The following is a 16,708-nucleotide window of genomic DNA, read 5'->3' as shown; positions in this document are numbered from 1 at the left end:
TGGTAATGGCATGTGGCTCAACAAGACTTCACACACGAAAGTTCTCAAATAGAAGAGGGAATCAATGTTCATCCGGTAAGGTTTGGTAATTATCTCCGCCACAGATGGCCTCCTTGGCGAATTGTAACCGGCAGACCTTCAAACCGCACATAGGCTAAGCAAAGCCACAACTGGATGCAGCAAGACTAAAAGCTTTATAATATACTGTAAGGACTATGGCTTTATAGCCTTTTATAGCAAAACATACTGATCTGAAAAGCGTTGTTTGTGGTTATTTTAAAGTGGTATACGGAAACTTCGTCGTATTGTATTAATTCTGGTTCACTGCACAGTTAAAAGGTTTGTCTTCGTTTGCTGCCAGAGAAATCTAGCTTGCGATGAACTAAATCAAAGTTATGACTGCTGGTGTCATGTACATATTCAGAACTTTTTTTTATTAAAATAATTGTAATCAAGTGTTTTTATGGGTTTTAGCACTGTGATTAAGATACGTCAATGTGTTTTCTAAGAAAGACTACTAATTTGCAGTTTGTATCTTCTCCTAAAATATTTTGTAGATCTGAGCATGTATTCATACCTGAATATGTGCCAGGCATTCCCCAGTATGTGTATAATTGTTTACTAGGCCTGTAAGCTTCCCCACTACATCATTGTCGCTATGTTAGCGCTTCCCAGCTATTATTCGAGAGAGATAAGTGTTTCTCATGATCAACTAGGTTGAGATTGTTTAGCGTTAATGTTTTTGAGTCCCCCATTTTTAATTCCTGACAGAGCGCTTCAATGTCCGTTTATTTTTGGTTTGCCGCTATTTATCACCACAAGCAAAAACATCACGCCACTGGGATTAACCTGAAGCTCACCTCATGATTAACGACGCTGCCGTCCACTGTCTTAAGGTTGCTCTACGTTCATGGGTACTTGTCTAGTGGTTCTGGAGTTGATGTTGCTGAGATAACCGAGACGCCGATTTCTACGATGGCCTCTGTCAGCATCATGGTCACTTACAGCTGGCCCGAGCCCGAACCAGGCCAATCAACGTGCTGGCCCGAGCCCGGCCCGGGCCCACAGTCAAAAGTCAGAGCCCATCCCAGGCCTGGGCTTTCGGGTAAGTCCAAGCCCGTGCCCAGTGGTATAATCTTTAATCCAATCGCCATATTGAGATAAAGACGTCAAAATTTCTCAGTTTAAATGTCGGAAGTGCCTCAATAAGAGCAGGTATAAATATTAGTAGCAAATTTAATGATAAAAAAACTGCGCCGACTTTACTCAACAAGATTAACAATTTAATCAAGCGTCTCGTCTCCCATGCGGGGAACATCATCAGTGAAACCTTCAAGCAGGAATGAGCGAAAAAACTTCAACAATCTTATTTAAGCAAGTCCGCATAAACATCGGGGGAGGGGGCCGCGGTTGGAGTTGCAAGCTGATGAGTCACTTCAGATGAACCATGATTCCACCAACCTTCGTGGACCCCACCTTTGTTCACACGCCAGAGTGGACGCATTCTCAAAGTCGAAACTGTGACCCGTGTTCCAACAATGGTCTACGAGTTCTGTCTTCGCTGTGTTTGTTTAGGCGAGTGCAGCGCTTCCTGCCTGTCTCCTCAATGTAGGATGTGTCACAGTCTAGACAGTTCACTTTATACACAACACCGCACTGGGACTCTGGGGGGGTGTAATCTTTAGGTTTAGAAATGAAGTCACATAGTTTATGGTGGGGTTTGAAAGCTGTGCGGATATTCAAAGGGGCGAGGGCCCTGCGAATGGACTCAAAAGCACCTCTCAAATAGGGTACTGTTGCTTGCCCTGTCCTAAGTTGTCCATTATCCTGACTTCTTTGTCCCATCTGTTTGTGCGTGTTATCAATAAAACGTTTCGGATAATTCCGCTTCATCAGCAGGTCAACAATAACAGCATCCTCAGAAGCGCGCAAGCCGCCTCGGTGGCTCCGAGGCGAGAGCGCTGGCCTACGGATCCCCATGTGGCGGAGGCTTATTGCGGAGCAGACGCCGTGTAACCGAGCTTTCGGTTGCACGTCAAAAGATCCCCAAGTAGTCTAAATTAATCCTCAGTCCTCCGCTGGGGCGTGCCAGATGCCCGTCGTTGGTTTAGCACGTAAATCCCCCAAATTTGACTTTTTTCTCAGAAGCGCGCAATTGAGGATTAGAAGAAATGCGTTCGGACCGGTGTAGTAGGTTTTTTACGACAGCCCTTTTATGTTCGACAGAATGATGCGAGTTAAAGCTTAAGAGGTTGCCTGTATCACAGCTTTGCGGTACACTGTTGTATATAAGCGACCGGTACTATTTCGGAACACATTAACATACAGAAAAGGCTTTGCACCGTTCTGTTCAACTTCATGTGTGAATTGGATTGATGATTCAATGCTGTTTAAAGCTAAATGAAAGTCACAAAAGGGACATGGCAAAGGCCACGCATGCGACAAGAGCGAAGACGGAACTCGTAGACCATTGTTGGAATACGGGACACAGTTTCGACTTTGAGAATGCGTCCACTTTGGCGCGTGAACAAAGGTGGGGTCCAAGCAGGTTCGTAGAATCATGGTTCATCCGAAATGACTCATCAGCTTGTAACTCCAGCTGCGGCCCCCTCCTCAATGTGTATGCGGACTTGCTTAAATAGGACTGTTGAAGTTTCTTTCGCTCATTCCTGCTTCAAGGTTTCACCGACGATGTTTCCCACATGGGAGACGAAACGTTTGATTAAATTGTTAATCTTGTTGAGTAAAGTCGGTGCAGTTTTTTTATCATTATGATTCCCGGCTTTTGGAATATTTTTGCAGCACATTTAATGAAGAAATGGATGCCGATAAACACCTGCCAAGGTTGACTAAAAATAAACAGAAACATCCAATCAATAGTTATGATTGCACTAAGCGGTTGCTATGTGGATGTTTTTTTATGTTCGACAGCTCAGCAAAGTCTGCGGATCTGGTTATGCTTCCTGTACGAGACAGATCACGAAGCGGTTGCTGACTGACCAGTTGGGGTGAAAATTTTTGTGGGAAGGACGTAAGAGAAAGTTGACATTCAGGAACCTTCACCTTGCTGAGTGCATCATAAGTAAGTAATCTCTGGAACAGTAGTGCAGATCACTTCAGATGGAACCAGATTTATGGAATTGTTGGTGTCATACTTCTGTTGCTTTCTTTTATCAGATGCAGTGCAGAGCTGCCATACATGTGAAGACTTCAAGGTAGAAACCATGGTCACGGATTAACTTCGCCACGCACCTGCCTGACATCAGTCATCTCAAATGGTAAGCTGGTATTATTAAGCTGATGTTAGCACAAAAATCAAACTTTTCTAGAACAGTAAGTATGGTGTGCAATTTCTTCAAAGCATAATTTCTATATAAGAGTATTTGAATGCTTTAAATATTAAAGCCAGTGACACCTTTTTTGGTTTAATTTGAGAGGAAATACTACAGGTGTGAACAGTATTGAATAATTTTAAATAAAAAAAATTTTGTTTGGAGTGTTTCTCTAAGAGGAAAAATTTCATTATGTAATAGTACCTTATTATGGATTAAAAAGAATGCACAGACAACGAATTTTAAGAACACTGATTTTTGATGTAAATCTAACAAACAAAAGTTGGCAATACAGTACACACATCCCGCATGAATGTGCTTTAAAAACAAGGCATAAAATACTTCTGATTTATTTACATCAGTTCCAATTCTTGCATATTTGAGTCACTTCACTTTGAACTTCACTGTTTTATTAGTTTTGTTTCAAAGAATGGTAAACCACTGCTCACATATCTTTAACGTAACATTTTTTCGTTGCTTTTCAGGAACATTCTGCACCACAGGAGAGGGAGATGTGAACTGCCTTAAGTGGGCCTTGAATGCGCTGAGCTTTTTATTATGTTTATCAGACATTTTTTTTAAGCAAAGTATCCTGCATTGTTCAGTAAGTATACTTTATTTTGAAAACCTCATGCTGTCTATGCAGCATTGTTCAAAAATTATACTTTATTTTAAAAGCATCAAGCACTGATCGTCTGTCTAACAGTAACAATAAAGAGTTAATGGCGATTTGTTTGGCACTGCAACTTTTTCTACAGAACGGATGTGCATGCCTGACAGGCTGGGCAGGAATTTAGTGCGCTACTCACGTTCAAAGTTACGCTGCAAGAGTGCAGCGGCATCTTTTGCCATGCGGTCGGTGCTACAGCTCTCATGGAATTCTGGTGTCCTCGTCACTAGAGCATATGACTACTGAAGCCTTAGACTTCAGTAGTCAATTCCTCAGGGCCGTTTGTCATAGCTTATGACAATGTTTGTGTCCAGTATTTCAGTTCTCTCGCATGTGGTGAGGTCCACCTCACTAAAACGAGTCAGCATCAGTAGTGTCGCCTTCCTTGTCAGTGTCGTCTGCATTGATCCTGTGGTAAAGCTTCTGAGCTTGATGGTGAAAAAAAAAACTTCAATATAAAGAATGTCTGCTGCGGGCCTGATTGCTACATTATACATCTGTAATACGCCATTTGGGTATATATTGAAAGCATGCACGGGCCATACAGCAAATCTGCCCTCTGAGCTCCTGTTTTGTAAAGAATTGGACTCTTATCCGTTTAAATTTTTCTGTAGGACAGTTTACACGCTATATGCTAGCATAAAATGAAGGCTGCTTAGGCACTTCCTTGCCCTCCTGGCATAGGGCTGGTCCCTATACCAGGAAAGGTAATATTTCTGAGGTATGTACATGGTACATCCACAGGATCAGGCTGAACATCCTACAATGGTCCTGAATGTCCAGCTGCATCAACCAGATTGCGTTAGTGGTACGTTTTCTGGGGAACCATTTTGCACTGCACAGTAGATACTTTCAATGTTGGATGAATCGTAGCAGATATCCACTGGATATGTTAAATGTCCGAACAACACATCTCTCGGATGTTTAATAGACGGTTGCTGGTTGACTGGGTACCTTCAAACCAATGTGCACCAGGGCACCTGTTGTCATTTACCGCTCATTGGTTTTCGCCCCCTAAACGCCATCAACCCAATGTGCACAGGGGTGCCTGTCGTCAATTGCCGCTTATTGGTTTTTGCCCCATAAATACCATCAATCCAATGGGCACAGGGGGGCCTGTTGCCAATAGCCGCTCATTAGCTTTTGCCCCATAAATACCATCAACCCAATGTGCACAGGAGCACCTGTTGCCAACTGCTGCTCATTGGTTTTTGCCCCATAAATACCCTCAATGCAATGTGCACTGGGGTACCTGTTGCCAATTGCTGCTCATTGGTTTTTGTTTCATAAATGCAATCAGCCCAATGTGAATTCCCTAAAGGATTACCAATTCAGCCCAATGTGAATTCCCTAAAGGATTACCAATTGGTGCACATAGGTTTTTGTTTCATAAATGCATATTGCTCAATGTGTCTGGACCTACAGTTGCACATTGGTTCAATGTGAATTTTGGCATCATTTCACATCGCCCATTTCCAGCAGGGCGGCTCTTCCGTCCGAGACAAGTTACAAGTAAAACATAAAATAGCGCAACAGAAACAAGGACAAGAAGTAAACAGGACAGGCGCTATTTTATATGTTTTACTAAGATGAACCAACTAGCCCAACAACGTACCTTACAAGTTACAAGGATATCGTCTCGAAGCTGACGGCTCACTTCCACCCTAGGCCGTCCGTTATCGTGCAGCGGGCTCAGTTCGGCAAACACGACCAGCGGCCGGGTGGGAGCATCGCCGACTACATCGCCGAGCTTCGTCGACTGTCGGAGCACTGCGACTTCGGGTTGACGCTGGACGATGTGCTCCGAGACAGGTTGGTCTGCGGTCTACGGGAAGCTTCAATGGATTCCACGTTATTCAAGGTAACTGCCTAGCTGTCGAAACTGTCTTTGTTCGTTTGGCAGGGTTGCACCTCTCAGAGGAGCAAGGAGAAAAACGCGCTACGCGTCGCAGGGTGCACGCGGAGCGAAATCTGGCGATGTTCCACGCCGAACGCCAAATGAGATCCAGAGTTCAATCGCTGCCGCTGCCTGTTTCGATTTGGATAGGCCTTTTGCTATGTGTTTCTGTCTGGGGGCGGGAGACGAGGGCAGTTAGAGCGCGTTTGCAAGGATGCTAGAATAAAGTGCAGCTACAGTGTCCGCGACACGCGACCATGTAAGGCGTGGGTGAAAAAAAAAAAAAAAAAAACGTAGTGTTTCATCATGCCGGAGGAAGTGTCCTTCAGAAGCGTCTGTCCCTGCGCGCTTCCCAAATGTTTAAACGAACTAAAGAAAGACATGAAATTAACAAAGAAAAACTGCAAATCGCGCCTTTAGCAGTCTGTCCGAAAGCTAAAGATACTTGCCATTCATCTTTTTGTTCTTGTTTTCCTTCAGAAACCAGACCGCAACCTAAAAGCATTTGATTTTATTTCCTATGGGTATAACTCAAAGCTTCAATAGTATACAGGCCTATGAGTGTATTATCGACACGGGTTTGTGTAATCATCTCTGCGTTACGTTCATTAAAGGACCAAGGCTAGCAGCCGTGCAGCGCTAACTAAATTGCTCATTTACAACCAAGAGACCGGTCGCCTCATTTAATTGGCTGACTGACTTCACACACTGAAATTTTGTGGGATCTACTAATCACTAACACTACGTTAAGCGGTACCGTACCAGGCAATCTCCACAAATAATAAAAAAATCAATATGGCTTTCAGGTCGAACAGAAAATCAAGCGTAATTGACGACTCCTGCACATTATATGTCGGAGGATTTCTTATCAAGCTTTTTCTCGAGAAAATGACTCAGAACTGAGCACCTCACCAGAATTTCATGATGTTAAAAGTGTATCATGTGCCCGGTAAATTGTTTGGGAATCTAGTTGTACCCTCAGAGGCTGCTTCTGATTTCATCAAGCAGCTAGAATCTCACTTTCTTGCCATTGTAGAGGGTGTAGCACATTTTCCTAACGTCTGTGCTTCTTTGTTTGCAACACTGTCGGGTGTCGGTTCTTTCCGTCTCTGTTTCGAGGGGTGTCAGAAAATGTTTTTATTTAACAGTGCAGGTTTGGTCTCTACAAATTTGCCTGTACCTGGTTTAATCTCTAATGTATGGTTTGGTGTTTTCTGTTTTAATCAAAAACAAAATGTTAAAGTATGCCAAATTCATGTATCAAACTGATGTGAAAACTGCCTTATGGCGCTATGGTGCACCTCGCTAGCTGGTGGCTTTTGGAAGGTTGAGAGGGAAGATTTTTTTAACCTGTGACCTGTAACTTTGTGACACTTTTTGATCAAGATGTGTATTGTTTGAGCTTTGTAAATTATTATTCCACATGTTCTTTGGCAAATAATCATGACGCATGTTTTCCCGGATATATTTGTCTCATTCAATATGTTGTTAATGATTCATTATGTTAATAATAAGTTGCTTTTGTAAATATTAATCGCTGTCTTAGGAAACATGTTACGCCACAACTGATTCATCTGTACATAATTGAGCTAAAAATAAATTGCGTTTGAATCACTTGTTTTACTTATAATGTTTCGTAAGCCAAGATTCTTCGTGGCCAATTTTAACAAATATTTTACCGCAGCAAAATATACTTTTTGTCGTGTGATGTCGGCTAATTTTTGCTTAGTATGCAATTCCTAAGTTTAGAACTGCACTTATAGGTAGTAAATGCATGTAAATAGAGTAAATATTCCAGCCAAAATCGCGACTAAAATATCAAGAAGCTACGTTTGCATACCCGTGAGCAAAACCGCTGAATTCGAAACCAAAACTACCCATAGCGGAACCGGGAAACTGCCATATGAACTTTCAAAGGATCAGAAAGAAGTGCGCTGAACATTTGTGGCTGAAAGGAAAAGTCGCTGGGGAATCAACAGTCCTGGAGTTCTTTACTTATGGACAGGGACAGGTGGAAAAGGAAAACAGAGGAAAACAGAAAAATGATTGATTGCATATCAAGAGACATTAGTGAACTAGGGGAAGGCTCCGAAATAATTATTATGGGAGACATGAATGCCCATATTGAGGTGGATGGGTATACGGACTCAACTGGAAGCATATTACTAGAACTGGTGGAAAAACATGACTTAGTTTTATGTAATACCAGTCAGAGGTGTGACGGCACGTTACGTGGGAAACTGGCAATCTACATTCAACTATAGATTACGTACTCATGTCCCACAAAATATATGGTAAGTTACAAGTAATGAAAATAGATGAAGAAGGTTTCAAAAGTCTTGGTAGTGATTACAAACGTATTCAGCTGAATTTTGCCAGAGAAGTAAATGCTGAAACTAGACAACATAATTCAAAGCAAACTTTCTGCAGCGACAGAGAGTTGGAAATAGTTGCTGAAAGAATAGAGGAAGCAGTTTCAGGGCAAGGGTATACAGATTGGACCTATGAGAGCCTAACCAGGCTTTTTGCTCTGGAACTAGACAAAGTTCAGAGTAAGCGAAAGGGGAAGCAAGGACATAGACAAAAAAGCTGGTGGGACAAAGAAGTGAAGCAAGCGATACAAAAACGTCAAGAAGCCTCTCGAGAACACAGGTATTCCAAGCGCAGTGGGGATTCAGAAACGGAAGTAAAAAGGAAACGGGACACTTTTATAACATGTCGCCGAGAGGCATCCAGTTTGATCAATGCGAAAATTCAAAGAAATGGTGAAAAATGGATGAGTAATGTAAGCAAAAAACGCAGCCAAGAAGTTTTGGGAGCACTTGAACTGAAACGACGCAAGCTAGACAGAGGTTCATACTCTCGCATCAGGGAGATCAATTAGAGGGAGTTGATGCGCAGTGATGGAGGAGAAATTTCGGGAGCGGGAACATGTGGAAGATAGGAGAACCGAAGGAAGTAGCAGTCCAGTTTGTGACATCGTGGAATTTGGACAAAGAGAATGGGAAAAGGCGGAACGAAGAGTCCCTATTGGCACGTCGACAGGCACAGATGGGATCCCAATCAAGCTGGTGAAGAATTTGGGTCCTAAATCTAAGGCAAAACTAAGGGAGGTAGTAAGCACTATGATAAAAAAAGGAAATATTTCAGATGAATGGAGGCTTAGTAGGATGAGTATGATATATAAGGGAAAGGGAGATAAGTCGGATATTAGGAATTATCGTCCCATAACCGTGACACCAGTTATTTACAGGTTGGTAATGCAGACTAGTAAGAACAGGCTGGAGGAATGGGTAGATTGCGAGGGCATACTGGGCGAGTTATAGAACGGGATTCGGAAACAAAGAAGGTTGGAGGACAATATATTTTCTCTAACACAGTGCATAGAAATAGCACAAAAAAAAACAAAAAAAACAGACAGCTCTGGCTGGCATTTCTGGATATCAAGGGTGCCTATGACAATGTGAACCAAAGGAACCTGTGGGACATAGTGGAGAGCTTAAACCTAGATGAAGGACTAACAGCCCTATTAAGGAACATTTACAAAGATATTAAGGTGATTATAACATGGGAAGGAAAGGCGACGGGGAAAATAGAGATAAGACGAGGCCTTAGGCAGGGGTGCCCGTTATCACCTTTGCTGTTTATGTTGTATCTGAGAGGATTGGAGGATATACTAAAGAAGAGTGGGCTTGGATTCGACCTTTCGTACAGTAAGTTAGGCCAAAAAATTCAGCAATCCTTACCGGGATTGATGTATGCGGATGATATCGTACTAATGGCTAACAACAGGACAGAGTTGCAGGAATTAATGAGCATCTGTGGTAAGGAAGGAGAGGAATTAGGTTTAGAATTCAGTAGTGAAAAATCAGCAGTCATGATTTTTAACGATGATGACGTTGAGAGGCTGAAGATACAGAATATTACAGTTGAGAGAGCTAGTAAATACAAGTATCTAGGAGTATGTACATGTGATGGTGCAGAATATCTCAGTGAGCATGAAAAGTATATAATAGGTAAGGGCAACAGAAATGCAGCTGTAATGAAAAATAGAGCACTTTGGAATTACAACAGGTATGAGGTGGTGAGAGAGATTTGGAAAGGGGGTCATGGTGCCTGGGCTTGACTTTTGGAAAAGCAGTGCTATGCATGAAATCCGAAGTGCATGCAAGACCAGAAATAAAACAGCGCGGAGTAGGTAGGCTGGCTTTGGGGGCACATTGCAAAACGCCAAACTAGGGAGTACAAGGAGACATGGGATGGGCGTCATTTGAGAGCAGGGAAGCGGTGAGCAAGATAGAATTTGAGGATATAGCCTCACTTTCTTTTCAGTGCGGAGTGAATATAGTTTTCATATTTAAATATTCTAAGCTTCAATAGTAAAACAAAATGGCTAGGTGGCATAAGCTACCGCCTGATCCAAAGGGCTCAGCCGGATTCATCCACTTATCTTACTTGATTCGTACGGTTCATACATACATATGGTTCATGAAGCAGTGTTGACTCCGGCTACCCCGGGGGTACTATATAGCGTATGAAGACTTCAACGAACATCAAGGAAGCTCGGAGAAGTGTTCGCTCAAGAGTTCGTTCGCGCGTTCATATCGGAACTTGCGATAACAAAAGAAAGCATTCTACGAACCGCACCTATGGGAGCCTCAGCCACCTGCCCTAGTAGCTAAGTTAGGCCTTTTGATGGTGACGCGCAATTCAAACAAGCTCCACCATCCAACGTGTGTTTTCTAAGATAGTCGTCGCATCTGATTTGTGGTAATTGTAATTAGCGCATCCGCCCAACTAAACCTGATGCATCTTTCGAAAACAAAACTAAACTAGGAACGTGAGCATGCAAGATACCAGATTTCGTGTATTAGAACGATCTTTAATCACCATGCAATTAATACCAACAAATGTTTTTCCAAAAAAAAAGTAAGAAAGGAGGAATGAAAGTGTTAATTTTGATTGTGCCTTACCGTTTACTGTAAAACCGTTTATTTTCGCGGCGGTCCCAATTTTTCGCGGATCAGGCAAAGGAACATATTGATGGTCACTAAAGTTCGGTAACTTCTGGAGGCAGCCCAATTCAGGTCTTCTACACTACGTTTCAGCTTCGGTCTGAGCGCGGCTTATGTTATGAGCCGAAGGGCCAATCATACAGCGCAAAAAGCGCAGCGGCATGGCGTGTTCTCTGCACTTTATAGAACTAGCCAGCAGAGGAGCACGCACAGAGAAACGGCGAATACCGGCTGGTCCTACCAACTGCAGAAAGCACGCCATGACGTTCTGCCTCTTTCGCTGTTTGATTGGCCCTTGCTGAAACGAAGTATAGGGACCGGTATTTTCGCGTGCCCCTAGAAATTTCACGAAGTTTTCAATTCGCGAAATTCGCGAAAATTAGGCGCTCGCGAAAATAAAGGGTTTTACAGTACAAGTCTAATTTGGCCTAGATGGCTGTGCAGCGCTCGCTTTGCACGCAGCTCCCATACATTGGGCTTATAGACAAGCCACCCGCTGGCGGGGCCGGTGGGAAGGAGAGAGGTGCTGGAACATTTACCAAACCGATTTTGGGTGAAAATTAAGTGCGTTCTGTTGAACACTTTTGCAAAAACTCACTGTACGTGGATTGCTGAATGCATCTGTTCGCACCCTGTGCGCATTGCCACAGCGGACGAGGCAGTGTTTGGTGTCTGGTAGCGTCATGCTCCAGGGATTTGCTGTTACCGGCTGTTACCGGCTGTTACCTTTCTCGCAGCGTTTCTGAGTTTCTGTAATTGCGTAGTGTTGGATAGATGGATGGATGGATGGCAGGCACGTAGCCAGGGTGGTGGCACATGGGGCCCGGACCCCCCCCCCCCCCCCCCCCCCGAAATCTTCAATTTTGCTGGGGCCTCCTCTCCCGCCTCCCCCTCATACAACACTTTGCCATGGGCGCCCCCCCCCCCCCCTTTTTCTGGCTACGGAGCAAGGTGATAACCTGTTTTTTACTCCGTGCTTTTTCTACCTACTTCTGTACGCTGGTATGAATACGGGAAGCATACAAAACTCACAGTAATTTTTTGTGTTCTTTTATGTTATTTGGACTATTTTTTAGTTTAAAGGAAAATACTTTTGTAGTTATTTTTTATTGAGGTAAAAAATGCCAAACCTCGTCTTTTTGACGATCCGGTGACATCTTCAGAGCCTTGTACCTCATGAGTTATTATATTTGTCACTTACTAAATACTATGCGGGTGTAGCCCTGTACATGGGCTATCGACGGGGATAAGTTTTGTTTATTTTATTTTCACAGAATTTTTTATATAAAATTTGAAATATCGTCGAAAATGAAATTAACCGATATTTTGAACTCACTTATCAAAAAAGGCCATTTTTTATTTCGTTCAATTTTTTTTATTATTGCTGCCGATCATATGAACTTTCAATTGGCTCGATGCGATTTCCCCCTTTTCTTGTTGTATCTTCTCAAGAAGTGATCGAAATGCTCCCACGAGACAATGCGGTGACAACTTCAGAGCCTTGTAGCTCATGAGTTATTATATTTCTCGCTTACCAAATACCATGGGGGTGTAGCCCTACACATGGAATATTGACGGGCATAAGTTTAGTTTATTTTATTTTCACTGAATTTTTTATATAAAATTTGAAATATCGTCGAAAATGAAATTAACCGATATTTTGAACTCACTTATCAAAAAAGGCCATTTTTTATTTCGTTCAATTTTTTTTATTATTGCTGCCGATCATATGAACTTTCAATTGGCTCGATGCGATTTCCCCCTTTTCTTGTTGTATCTTCTCAAGAAGTGATCGAAATGCTCCCACGAGACAATGCGGTGACAACTTCAGAGCCTTGTAGCTCATGAGTTATTATATTTCTCGCTTACCAAATACCATGGGGGTGTAGCCCTACACATGGAATATTGACGGGCATAAGTTTTGTTTATTTTATTTTCACAGAATTTTTTATATAAAATTTGAAATATCGTCGAAAATGAAATTAACCGATATTTTGAACTCACTTATCAAAAAAGGCCATTTTTTATTTCGTTCAATTTTTTTTATTATTGCTGCCGATCATATGAACTTTCAATTGGCTCGATGCGATTTCCCCCTTTTCTTGTTGTATCTTCTCAAGAAGTGATCGAAATGCTCCCACGAGACAATGCGGTGACAACTTCAGAGCCTTGTAGCTCATGAGTTATTATATTTCTCGCTTACCAAATACCATGGGGGTGTAGCCCTACACATGGAATATTGACGGGCATAAGTTTAGTTTATTTTATTTTCACTGAATTTTTTATATAAAATTTGAAATATCGTCGAAAATGAAATTAATCGATATTCTGAACCCACTTTATCGAAAAAGGACATTTAATATTTCGTTCAATTTTTTTATTATTGCGGCCGATCATATGAAATTTCAATTGGCTTGATGCGATTTCCCCCTTTTTTTGTTGTATCTTCTGTAGAAGTGATCGAAATCGCTCCTACGTTCTCAGAACAGCCAAACGCAGTTTCCGCAGGTCGCCTTCGCTGCAAAGACTATACTGCTTATTTGTGTGTTCAAATGCAGCGGTTAAATTCATTTTGATTGAGAACACTCGTGCTTGGCTACATTGTATTTTATTAATTTTTAATGATGGCAATTGACATTCCTTAGTCTGATGTCTAGCGGTGCAGCGGATGTTCCATTATCCGATGTTTACAGCCAGGGTACAAAGGGCGGAGAAAACGGAACGAGCTCTTCATATAGCCAGACCGGGGTCATATATCTGGTAGTGCCATACACAGCTTGTAAGGCACGTACAGCACGCCCGGCCCTTCGCGCTATAGGCCCATCTTCGTTACACCCAGGAAGCATCCGGCACGGGCGTCAATCTATGATGTGTCTTGTCGCGTGCGATCAAATAACCATGTAATCGCCTGTTCTTTATTGTCAGCGTGTATATCAAAAATATGTAATATCACATGCCTCTCTTTAAGAAGAAAAAGCAGTTTACAGAAAAAAAGTGAGGAAAACGGACCGAGTTTACTTGAAGCGAAGACAATTTTTTGCAGAACACAAACACCAATTGGCGATAAATAGTCACTTTTATTAATTAACGCTAATGTATTCAGGATGCACTTGTAAAAGAATATGTTGTTGTGCTTTAAATAGTCCAGTTCACGAGCAACGCAATATTGGAACGTTTTGACAACGGCATTGGCTTGCCTCTGTGGAGACGATCGAGCGCGGGGGCGAGCTGAACTTTGTACCGCAGCGGTCGGATGCACCCGAGGAGTTCAATAGCGTGGTAAGTCGAGACGAACAGAACGAAAACTGTAGCCAAAGCGAGAACCTGAGACGGTGGCCCTTCTGTTTGAACGAGTGTGTGCAGTTAAAAATAAGTGTTGGGTTTTGTTCAAGACTGATCGAAGAAGGCAGCGAAAGCAGTCACTTAATGTCTCTGTAGACTTTTAGTTTCTCCACTTTGTCGCACCGAGCTTAATGCAAAGATTGTACAGGTATATGACCCCGGTCTGGCTACATGAAGAGCTCGTTCCGTTTTCTCCGCCCTCTGTGCCCTGGCTTTAAACATCGGATAATGGAACATCCGCTGCACCGCTAAATATCAGACTAAGGAATGTCAATTGCCAGCATTAAAAATTAATAAAATACAATGTAGCCATGCACGAGTGTTCTCAATCAATGAATTTAACCGCTGCATTTGAACACACAAATAAGCAGTATAGTCTTTGCAGCGAAGCCGACCTGCGGAAACTGCGTTTGGTCGTTCAGAGAACGTGGGAGCGATTTCGATCACTTCTTGAGAAGATACAACAAGAAAAGGGGGAAATAGCATCAAGCCAATTGAAAGTTCATATGATCGGCAGCAATAATAAAAAAATTGAACGAAATAAAAAATGGCCTTTTTGGATAAAGTGGGTTGAAAATATCAATTAATTTCATTTTCGACGATATTTCAAATTTTATATAAAAAATTCAGTGAAAATAAAATAAACTAAACTTATGTCCGTCGATATTTCATGTATAGGGCTACACCCGCATAGTATTTGGCAAGCGACAAATATAATAACTCATGAGTTACAAGGCTCTGAAGTTGTCACCGCACTGTCACGTGGGAGCGATTTCGATCACTTCTAGAGAAGATACAATAAAAAAAGGGAGAAATCGCATCAAGCCAATTTAAAGTTTATATGATCGGCAGCAATAATAAAAAATTGAACGAAATAAAAAATGGCCTTTTTTGATAAAGTGAGTTCAAAATATCGGTTAATTTCATTTTCGACGATATTTCATATTTTATATAAAAAATTCTGTGAAAATAAAATAAACAAAACTTATGCCCGTCGATAGCCCATGTATAGGGCTACACCCGCATAGTATTTAGTAAGTGACAAATATAGTAACTCATGAGTTACAAGGCTCTGAAGATGTCACCGGATTGTCAAAGAGACGATGTTTGGCATTTTTTTACCTCAATAAACAAAGCTACAAAAGTATTTTCCTTTGGACTAAAAAATAGTACAAATAACATACAAGAGCACAAAAAATTACTGTGAGTTTTGTATGCTTCCCGTATTCATACCAGCGTACAGAACTGGGTAGAAAAATCACGGAGTAAAAAACAGATTTTCACCCTGCTCCACTCAATAATTTTTGTGAAGCGAAATATTTTTTTAACAAATTTTAGAAAGCGGTTTTGTTCTTTCCAGAATTGGGGCAATTGCATATATTTAAAAAAAATATCGAAAGACCCACCCCGACAAGCGTGTTCGATTTCAAATGAAACCACCCATTTAGATCTCAACTTGCGGGTTCGGTTTGTCCACTTAGTGTTTAGACTCTTCATATATAGATACTTGTCAGGCACGGTAGCCAGGATTTTGTTGGGGGGGGGGGGGGGCGGAGTTTATGCCCCCCCCCCCCCCCTTGGCTACGAGCCTCATACTTGTACACCTTCGCTGCCCAAAGTGTATCCTAATTTCAGCTAGTCTTTGTCCAAATTTTACTTTATGATCGCTTCACTGCTCTCGAGAGATGCCCAACCCATATTCCCATGTACTCCCTCATTTGGGGTATTCACATGTGCCCCCAATGCCAACCTACCCACACTCCTTTGCTGTATCTCTAAACCTGCCTGGATTTCTGACCTCATACACAATACCGCATTCCCAAATGACTGAGTACTGCCAACATGACTCCCTTCCATACACCCCTAACGACTTCATACCTATTACAGTTCCAGAGTGCCCTGTGTTTCATAATAGCTGAATATCGTTTCCCCTTCTTTATTACATCTTCATGGTCTTTTAGATGCTTTTTTCTCTCACTTAACCATACTCCCAGATATTTGTACTTTTCTACGTGTTCTATCACTATGACCTGTAGCTTCAGGGGTTACCCCTTCTCGTCGTTGAAAACTATTATACCCGCCTTGTCTCTACTGAATTTTAAGCCTGAACTGTCCCCTTCCCTGTTGCAAATCCTAATCAGTTCCTGTATTGTCTCACGACTTTCTGACACGAGTACAATGTCGTCTGCACACAATAACCCTGGCAATACTTGATTTACTTTGAGTCCCCCCTCCATGTAAGTCAGGTCAGAACCTAGGTTGCACTGCTCTAATCTTTTTACATCTCACTGAGGTATATCATAAAGAGCAGGGGAGACAATGGGCAACCCTGTCTAAGTCCTCTTTTTATTGCCCATATCCCCTTCAGTTGGTCCCAGAGTTTTCCCTGATTCACATTATCATATACCCGTTTGATGTCCAAAAATGCTACCCATAATGGCCTTTGACTTGT

General features: G+C 42.1%; 1 long non-coding RNA gene across 1 annotated transcript in view; it reads left to right on the top strand.

Annotated features, from left to right (window-relative positions):
• The window catches only part of LOC120849688, a 30,047-nt gene that overhangs the window by 5,602 nt on the left and 7,737 nt on the right, over positions 1-16,708 (top strand). Inside the window, exons 3-7 of the long non-coding RNA XR_006077154.1 lie at positions 1,008-1,105; positions 2,932-3,082; positions 3,178-3,278; positions 3,818-3,936; positions 5,671-5,863. This is a non-coding gene — a long non-coding RNA (uncharacterized LOC120849688). The remainder of the gene's footprint in view (positions 1-1,007; positions 1,106-2,931; positions 3,083-3,177; positions 3,279-3,817; positions 3,937-5,670; positions 5,864-16,708) is intronic.

Source organism: Ixodes scapularis, unplaced genomic scaffold (genome assembly GCF_016920785.2).
Source record: "Ixodes scapularis isolate PalLabHiFi unplaced genomic scaffold, ASM1692078v2 ptg000919l_1__unscaffolded, whole genome shotgun sequence".
NCBI lineage: Eukaryota > Metazoa > Arthropoda > Arachnida > Ixodida > Ixodidae > Ixodes > Ixodes scapularis.
This window is presented reverse-complemented; position numbering and strand designations above follow the sequence as displayed.